This window comes from Odocoileus virginianus, chromosome 2 (assembly GCF_023699985.2).
Source record: "Odocoileus virginianus isolate 20LAN1187 ecotype Illinois chromosome 2, Ovbor_1.2, whole genome shotgun sequence".
NCBI classification, from domain to species: domain Eukaryota; kingdom Metazoa; phylum Chordata; class Mammalia; order Artiodactyla; family Cervidae; genus Odocoileus; species Odocoileus virginianus.
This window is the reverse complement of record NC_069675.1, coordinates 11,394,006-11,401,112: the sequence shown is the minus strand read 5'-3', so window position 1 is coordinate 11,401,112 and position 7,107 is coordinate 11,394,006. Positions and strand designations below refer to the sequence as shown.

General features: G+C 37.9%; 1 pseudogene; it reads right to left on the bottom strand.

The window, feature by feature from the left end:
• Positions 1–604: 604 nt before the first annotated feature.
• Positions 605–1,694, bottom strand: LOC110131015 (neuroguidin pseudogene; annotated as a pseudogene).
• Positions 1,695–7,107: the final 5,413 nt, after the last annotated feature.

The window sequence follows — 7,107 nt, the reverse complement described above, 5'->3', positions numbered from 1 at the left end:
TGGTCATTAAATGCTCCCTAATCCTTCCTTGAATTTATGACCAAGACGAGGTGTTGTGGACAAAAAACGTTGCCTGACATTTTAGTAAACAGAGAATGTTGTACAGTATCAAGCTGTCAGTCATCCAGTCATCAGCCACTGCAGACACCCTGAGGGAAATCCAGGATGGAGAAAAAACCAGGATACTTGCGCTTGATAGTTAACTAACAAGATATGCATCTGAAGATGCATATCAAAAGCATAATTTCAATATGCTCAGACTTCTGCATCTTCTCTTGCATAAAAAGCACCAAAATCGTTAAGATTTTTTTGTGTGTGTGATTAGCAGTAATATTTTGACATCCAAATACAATTCTTTTTAAGTAAAAACTCCTAAATATCCTATTCCTCCCTTCCCTCTTAGGAACAATTCCTCAGAGCTATTTGAAAGGCTACATTCCTGGGCTATCGTCCTGACTAAGATCCCAGAGTAAAACATAACTTCCAATATTTAGGTTGTATATTTTTTCTTTCTGTCTATAGCAGGGCTGCACTCCTTTCAAGAGTGAAGAGAACAGTTTCGTGCTTCTTCCAGCTTCTGGAGACTCCAGTTATTCTTTTTTTTTTTTAAGTAAAATCAATTTTATTAATAAAGATATTTCCATATGTCCGGAGTAAATGATTAATTAATTCCAAAGAAAAAACCTACATACAATGAAATTAGAAGTATCCCGGATGACAAAAATAAATTAAGTATGTAGAACCATAATCACCGCCGCCTCCGAAAACCTTTCTTCTTCCGACCCTTCTTAGGTCTCTTCTTCCGCTTCTTAGTAGGATTTTGATCCTCGTCAAGATGAGGGGTTCCTCCTGTCAGAGCACTGATGTCACTGAAGTACGTGAGGGAATGAAGCTGCGAGCTCATGACATTTGCTCCTTTTCGCCGTCCTTTCTCCCGCTTGCTGACACTTAAACACACCCTCATGCTCCCCTCATAGTTAATCCTGTGTTGATCCTCCTGACTCTGGCGAGTAACAAGAGGATGCCGATCATCTCGGATTTCCTCTGGAGCATCTGAATACTGCTCCGTTAGCTCACGAATGACAGAGCTGCTCAACGCCCGTCTCTTGGCTCGTTCTAGGCACTTCTTCTCCCTCTCAGCTTCTGTTTCATCATAATGCACTGGACCAAGCGTGGTGGGACATATTTCTTAGCTGTTCCTTTTCCAGATTTCTTCCCTGAAGCCCCAGACTGGCCTTCCTCTGTTTCATCTTCCTCCTCATCCTCAGAGCTCAACTTGCTCATCATATTGCTGGGATGAGGCTTAAAACGGAGTGGGTCATTCTCACTGAGGCTAACTGTCACTGCAGTCTTCACCAGTTTGTCAATCTAATACTTCAGTTTTTGGTCCAAAGGACGAAGCTTTTCCAAAACCGTGCGAATCTCCACCAGTCTCAAAACTGCAGATGTCCCTGAAGAGAACCTCCTGAGGCTTTGTCCAGGATGAGATGGCTCAGATCCATAAGGTACATGAGCAGCAGCTGATCTTTTACTTCCAAAAGGCTGAGACCCTTCTCTATAGGATAAGCTTTAGCTTGAACTTTTTTGGTCAGACTTTGCACTTGTGCCGTGACAGCCATCACCTGCTCCTGGAGGTTTTACAAAAGTGCCACAGCATTTGGCAGGTCTGACTCCAACACTTCCGGAGCCGCCATCTTCACAAAGCCTCGACTCCAGTCATTCTTATGCTTGTGGTCGCACTACTCTAAACTGTCTTCACATGGCCATGTCTTCTTTGTGTCTGTCTTGTCTTCTGTCTCTTTTAAGGACCTTGGTCATTAGATCTAAGTCATGAGGACAATCTAAGATGATCTCAAGATCATTCATTTAATTATGTTTACATCTACAAAGCCCCTTTTCCCAAATAAGGTGACCTTTACAGGTTCAGATGTTGGTTTATGGATACGCACACACATATTTCATATTTTTCTCAGGAGTTGGTTACATGCATAAATAAAATGCTTTAACTAAATTTAATCCATAGACTCTAAACAGATTTTATTCTACTTATCTTTAGTAAGTTTTTTCTATTCTTTATGTATTTGTTCAAAACATAGTTATAATGGCTGTATCATAGATGATCTTAAATACTTTGTATTTATCAGTTCATTTAATATTGAGATCTCATAACTTTACGGTGAGATAAATGCTTTTTACCATAAAGATAAGTAACTTTATGATACTATAAATAAACGCTGTAGTGAACATCCTAGCAAAAATCTAGCATCAAATGGTGCATAATGGACAATTTGTTGTTTTGCCATACCGTATTCATTGCCCCTTCCTCTGATAGCACCATTCCAATTTTTCTTGAGGAAGTAATGTCCCCATTAGGTACTGCTTGGTGAAACCATCAATGAAGACACTCTGAACTTTTCTAGATTAAGAAATAGACACGAAACCTGACCTAGGCTAATTTTATGTGCTCTCCATGGCAACTAAATCTTAAGCAAAATCAAAAGATTTGAAACAGCTGTAGCTGATTCATCTAGTAATTGATTCATCCTGTACTGATTCACTGCTTTCTGTTTTCTGGTTCAGAAAGCAACCCCAGAGCCACCTGCGATTTCTGCCCTTTATAGACCTGTGTTTTTCTAGCTGTTTCTTTCAGTGCTGAATTGAACCAAATTTTTTTCTATTTTGTCCAAGGTAATTTCTGTTGTTTGCAAACAAAGATCCTTAACTCAATGAACTCATTTCATTCATTTCTTTTCTTTTTTGCTTTCTAATAAAAGCCACTTAGTAATATAAATTTTCCTCAGAGAAGGGTTTTGCTAGTATACAAAGTAGGGCTGTCATTGTTATTATTTAATGAACAGATTTTTATTTCTACTTTGAACTGAATTATCTGGAAAGATGGTTTTAGAAATTCAAGTGATTTTCTTAAAAGCCATTTGTTTTTAATACTGGAGAAGGAAATGGCAACCCACTCCAGTATTCTTGCCTGGAGAATTCCAGGGACAGAGGAGCCTGGTGGGCTGCCGTCTATGGGGTCGCACAGAGTCGGACACGACTGAAGCAACTTAGCTGCAGCAGCAGCTATTTATACATTGTGGTAAGAGACTTTGGGGGATTTATAGAAATCTCTATGTTCTTTGAGTAATTAAAAGATTAGTGTTGCTTAGTTGTGGATACAAAATATTCTCTCTCTCTTCACAAACAAATACACACAAACACACATATATACACATGCAGGTTCACAGTATATACCTTTTAAGTCAAACTTGTAACTGTGTTGCTCAAATCTCCTTTACTATTACCCTAAGAACAAAGCAAATGACACTACAAGAAAACTACAGACCAACATTCCCTTATGAATATAAAAGGATTGATTTAATCATTACCAGTTGGGATTTATCCCAAGAATGGAAGGTTGGTTTCACATATAAAATTAATCAATTCTATATATGTCATTAATAGAATGAGGGGGGAAATGACCATCAACATCTCAACTGATGCAGAAAATTTATTTGACAAAATCCAATATTCTTTCAAGATAAAAACCCTCAACAAATAGAGGGAAATTCTTCAACATGATAATGGCCATGTAAAAAAATCTAATGTGAAAGACTGAAAGATTTTCCTTGAAGAACTGATGCTTTCAAACTGTGGTGCTGGAGAAGACTCTTGAGAGTCCCTTGGACCACAAGGAGATAAAACCAGTCAATCCTAAAAGAAATCAACCCTGAATATTCATTGAAAGGCCTGATGCTGAAGCTGAAGCTCCAATACTTTGGCCACCTGATGCGAAGAGCCAACTCATTGGGAAAGACCCTGGTGTTGGAAAAGATTGAAGGCAGGAGGAGAAGGGGACGACAGAGGATGAAATGGTTGGATGGCACCACTGATTCAATGGACATGAGTTTGAGCAAGCTCCAGGAGACAGCGAAGGACAGGGAATCCTGGAGTCCTGCAGTTCATGGGGGTCACAAATATTTGGACATGACTTACTGATTGAACATCAGGAAAATATCAAAAGATGTTGATTTTTGCCGCTTCTTTTCAACATTGTAGTAGAAGTCTAGCTAGAGCAATTAGGCAAGAAAATGTTACCAGGTTCAAGGCTGTACTACCACACCACAGGCCAGTAAATCAAGAGAAGAAGTATTGAGGAGAGGAATTGTAACTTTATTTAGAAAACCAGCAGACTGAGAAGATGGTGGACTAGTGTCTCAAAGAACTAGCTTACCCAGGTTAGAATTACAAAATAGTTGCTGAAAGAAATTAAAGAAAACCTAGATAAATGGAAAAATAGCCCATGTTTACAGATGGAAAGCTGATATACAGATTCAATGCAATTCCTTTCAAAATTCCAATGGCTTTTCTTGCTCTTTTTTTCAGGAATGGAAAAGCCCATCCTAAAATTTATATGGAATTTCAAAAGACCCTCAAGAACCAAAACAATCTTGAAGAACTCAGTTTCCTAATTTCCTAAAGTACAAAGCTATGCTAGTCAATACAGTGTGACACTGGCATAAAGATAGACATATAGAACAGTGGAATAAAGTTGAGAGCCCAGAAATAAATTCTCATATCTATGGTCAATTGATTTTTGACAAGAATACCAGGTCCATTCAGTGGGAGACAAGTCTAGGTCTTCTCAATAGTATATTTTTGTGAAAACAGGATATGTGTGCACGTATGCTAAATCACTTCAGTCATGCCCTACTCTTTGCAATGCTATGGACCATAGCCTGCCAGGCTCCTCTGTCCATGGGATCCTCCAGGCAAGAATACTGGAGGGGGTTTCCATGCCCCATTCGAGAGGATCTTCCCAACCCAGGGATCGAACCTGTGTCTCTTGTGTCTCCTGCACTGGCAGACTGGTTCCTTACCACTAGCACCACCTGGGAAGCCTGAAAACAGGATATCTACAGGCAAAAAAAAAAAAACAAAACCATAGTTGGACCATCACCTCACACCATACACAAAAGTCAGTTCCAAATGTATCAAAAACATAAATTTAAGAACTAAAACTAGAGAACTCTTACAGTTGTGCAAATATCATCACAATCCAGTGTTAGAACATATCAATCACTCCTAAAAGTTCCCTTGTGCCTATTTGGAGCTAATTCTTGCTTCTACCCTCAGTCTTAGGTAACCATTGGTTTGCTTTCTGTCTGTTTTGCTCTTTCTAGAAGTTTCATATAATAAGTAGTTATTTTCGCCTGGCTTCTTTCATAAAGTTTACCTGTGTTGTAGCATATATCAGAACTGTTCCTTTTTATTGCTTAGTGGTATTCCAGTTTATATGTATACCACATTTTATTTATCCATTCACAAGTTGGTGGACATTTAAAATGTTTCCAGTTTGGGGCGACTGTGCATAATCCTACTGTGAATATTTGTATGCAAGTTATTGCAGAGACATGTGTTTTCATTTCTCTTGAGTAAATACCTAGGAATGGAATTACTGGTCAACAACTTAGATTTTACTATTAACAAGTCACTATAGTCTTTTTTTTTAATCACATACCTGTCTATCTAGATAGCCCTCTGTCCTTCCATTAATCCATCCAATATTTTGCATGCCTTTTAAGTAATAAATTGTAGACTTAAAACTTATCTATCAGGACTCCCCTGGTGGTCTAATGGTTGAGACTCTGTGCTTCCAACACAGAGGGCACAGTTTAAATCCCTGGTCAAGAAACTAAGACTCTACATGCTGCATGGTAAAGCCAAAAAATAAAAATAAATAAAATAACAATAATAATAATAAAGTAATTTTAAAATATATCTACCTAAGTTTGATACTTTTTTAAAAGAAGAGAAATTTATTGAGTGGCTCTTTTTTAAGAGTAATTTTAGATTGACAAAAAATATTGTGATGATATATCTACATGTAGCTTACCCCTACTAATATTCTAGATTAGTGTGGTACATTTGCTCACAACTAATGAACCAATATTGATGCATTATTATCAACTAAAGTCAACACTTTATTCAGATTTCTCTAGTTTTTACCTAATATTCTTTTTCTGTTCCAAGATCCCTTCCAGTATAAAATATTACATTTAGTTGCTATGTCTCCTTAGTGTCTGTCCTTTTGACAATGATAGTTACTCAGACTTTCTTTGTTCTTGATAATCATGACATTTTTGAGGAGTATTGGTCAAATATTTTGTAGAATGTCCTTCAATATGGGTTAGACTGATATATTTCTCATGATTATTCTGGGATTATGGGTTTGGGGGAGGATGATCTCAGTGGTAAAGTGACATTCTCATCACATCATAATTTCTCCGCTGTAACGTCCTCACCCCCTGGCCCTTATATACTATACAATTTGAAGGAATTCACTCTGCACAGCCACAGTTAAGAAATGGGGAGTTATGCTGTACTCCTTACGGTGATAGTATCTACATGAATTCTTCGGACTTGTTCTGTGTGAGAGGTTTGTCTGTTCGACTCCTTTTGTTTATTTACTTAATCGTTTATTCATAGCATGCAGATTCATGGGAAATTATTTTATGCCTCGGGTCACAATCCAGTCTACTTGGTTTTATTGCTTAATTTGTTCCATTTTGGCCACTGTGAACACTTTCAGTTGCCTCCTGTATCTCTTACAAGTACCCCTGTCATTGTGGATGCTTTTATTTTTCAAGCACTTTCTTACTTTCTGGCACTGCAACATGCTTCAAGCCATATTTTGTACCAGTTCTAAAATCAGCCATTCCTCCAAGGAGCCCTGGTTCTTTTTACCAGAGAATGGTTTTACAAGCCAAGATTTTGACACTTACTATACTCACTGCCACTGGGGTAATCTTTGCCTCTGACCCTCTCAAAAGACAGCTTATATATATATGTGTGTGTGTGTGTGTGTGTGTGTGTGTGTGTGTGTATGCACATATCTATGATTATTTGTCTATTCTTCTGTGTCTATATTAATCTAAATACGAGTTCATATTAATATCTCCAATGCCAATCCATTATCACATGGGTCATTCTAGCCTTCCCTCCTGCTCATGTTTATTGTTAAATTCAGACAGAGAAAGGAACATTGCCTTCACAAGACAACTGAGTTGATTACTTCAGCGATTCAGCATATTAACTGCTTTATCTTGAAGC